General features: G+C 53.1%; 1 pseudogene across 1 annotated transcript; it reads right to left on the reverse strand.

Moving 5' to 3' along the window:
- Positions 1 to 1,537: 1,537 nt before the first annotated feature.
- LOC308440453 (mRNA turnover protein 4 homolog) lies at positions 1,538 to 2,319 on the reverse strand (annotated as a pseudogene). Its single transcript has 2 exons — positions 2,313 to 2,319; positions 1,538 to 2,217 (listed from the first exon to the last, which is right to left on the reverse strand). The product of its transcript is annotated as an mRNA turnover protein 4 homolog (transcript).
- Positions 2,320 to 2,546: the final 227 nt, after the last annotated feature.

Below are 2,546 nucleotides of genomic sequence, written 5' to 3' on the forward strand. Positions count from 1 at the left end.
ATGTGTAGACTAAGCTGGACCTGAACTCACCAAGATCTTCTTTGTTCTGATTCCTGAGTGCTGGGAGTAAGGTGTTTGTCACGTGGTCTCTCCTCTCCTCCCCTCTCCTCTCCACCCTGCTATCCCCTCCTCCCCTCCCCAGTCCCGTCCCCTCCCCTCCTCTCCTCCCCTTCCCTCCCCTCCACCTTTCTCCCCTCTCCCCTCCTCTTCTCTCCTCTTCCCTTCTCTCCTCCCCTCCCCTCCCCTCCCCTCCCCTCTCCTCTCTCCTCCCCCTACTCTCCTCTCCCCTCCCCCTTCTTTCCCCTCCCCCCCCCTCCTCTCCCCTTCCCTCCTCTCCTCTCATCTCCTCTCTTCTCTTCTCGAGACAGACTCTGTCATCCAGGCTGGCTGTGAACGTTCAGCTACTATCTTATCTAAGACTCCTGAGTGTTGAGATTACAGGCATGAACCACCATACTTAATATGCTTTTGTGTGACCTGGTGTCACCCCCACCCCCACCCTGTCATCTGTATGCTTGTTTGCAATACAATTCGAATGTGGAGCTCAAAGGACAAAGGACAACTTGGGAGTCAGTCCTCAGGCTTAGTTGCAAGCATCCTCAACTGCCATCTCGCCCCCTCTCCCTCCCCCTCCTCCCTTTCCCTTTCACCTTTTGATAGAGGTTTAAAACTTCTGAGAAAGCAGGCCTCCGCCTCAAATGCCCAACTCAGAAAAACCCTTATTTTAAAAATCCCCTGAAATTTCCCAGTGCGAAAACAGAAAATCCCTCAAAACTCACTTGGTCTCCTCCTGGTACAGCCAGGATTTCCAAATCTTATATCACTGGCTGCTCTCTTCTCCCAGAGCTCACTAGTGAGTCCAAAGACAGTCTCAGCCACAGCCATCAAAACTCCTGTTGAACAGAATGGGGAAGCTCCCTGATCTCAGCCGGGAGCCAAGGCAGGAGAATCATGAGTCACAGGTTTTGGGTTCCCATCACCCCGTCACATGGCCTTCTCCCTGGGTCAGAAGACCACAGACATTGGTGGGAGTTTGATATCCTGGGGTTCTGGGCCTGCGCTGTGTTGGAGGGACCCTCCTTCCATATTTCCCGAGACCCATGGGATTTCTCCCAGGAACAATCCTTCCAGAATGAGGAGGAAGAGATTTTCTGCCAGGCCAGAGTCCTCCCCTAGAGGTGCTCGGTCATCCTAGAAGTGCCCGGCTCCGTGCCAGGCACAGCCTCACCCATTCCTCCAGACACCAAGCACTTTTGTGGTTGGCAGAGGAATAGAAGAAGACTGCGCATGGGCAGCGGCTTCCTGCGGTCATATGAAGACTGAGAACCAGAGCTGGACCTGCAACCGGAACTCTTTGTCCCACCTCTGGCTACAGGGACCCTGTGGGCAAAATTTTATTCCTTATGGAAACAAAGTAATTTCCTAGCACTCTTCCTTGTCCTTATCCATAGCAAAATAAATAGCTGCTCCCTCCAGAGCAGTCCTTGGGGCTCCAGCAGAGATGAAGAATGTGCTGGAAGGCCTTAGGTTCTCGGACTCAGCTGCCCTCCTCCTCCTCAGACTCTCCCTCTGACTCAGGCGCACACTCTGGCGGGTCCTTGTCCAGCCATCCATCCGTTGGATCTTCCCGACTGGGCGTCACACACGCATTTGACGGTTGCTTTGAATTCAGCCATCTCATACCCAAACAGCTTCAGGACACGGGCCTGCTCTGGGGTCAGCACATCACCCTCCCTACATACTTCATAGTCAGACCCAGCGGCCTCAGCTGTGGCTCCCTGGAATGAGGGAGCTGCTTCAGCGGCCCTGGACCCAGGCTCGCAGTTAAAGTTGCTTTGTTCCCAGCTCGAGCAAAATTCATTTCTGTATACACCGTGAACCACCCGGTCACCTCCCGCTTCGTGCGCTTGGTAAAAAGGAGCCCAGCTCCACCTCTCAACTTCTTGCTGACCTGATGTAGGTCATCTTTGTATTCGTCAGATGGGCTTCGACCCAAGGCCACCATCAGCACCTTGCTTTTGCCAAAGAACATCATCGGGCTGTGCCTCCAGGCATCGCGGATGCCCTTCAACTCGATGCTCTTTGTGTTGGCCACAGACAGGGTGAAGAGGTGCCAGTAGGTGTCCACAGATTTCTGAAGCTCTTCTATCAGGTTCTGCTTCAGTTCCGAGCCTTGGCAGTATTTGTTAAGGAAACTTTTTCTTGTCTCGCTTGGATCTGGACATTGCACTAAAGGCACATGCTAAAACTGGAACCCTGCGGTCCTTCAGTCAGTGTTCTAGAGCATTATGGGAGGGGGCAGCCTGTCCTACCGTCCATCCTTGGGCACATTATGCTCACACACACACACACACACACGCACACGCACACATTCTGCTCCGCACCTCACTTAATCAGCTTCCCCACCACTTAACCCTACTCACTCAGGATGGGAGGAAATGCAGGCAGCTGCTCTCCCACTGTGTTAATTTCCTGACGCTGCTCTAACAATTGACCACACACTTATGGGTTTGCCTCATTCACAAATTCTGTTATAGTCCTTAAGA

This window comes from Micromys minutus (assembly GCF_963924665.1).
Source record: "Micromys minutus genome assembly, chromosome: 31".
In the NCBI taxonomy this organism is placed as follows: Eukaryota; Metazoa; Chordata; class Mammalia; order Rodentia; family Muridae; genus Micromys; species Micromys minutus.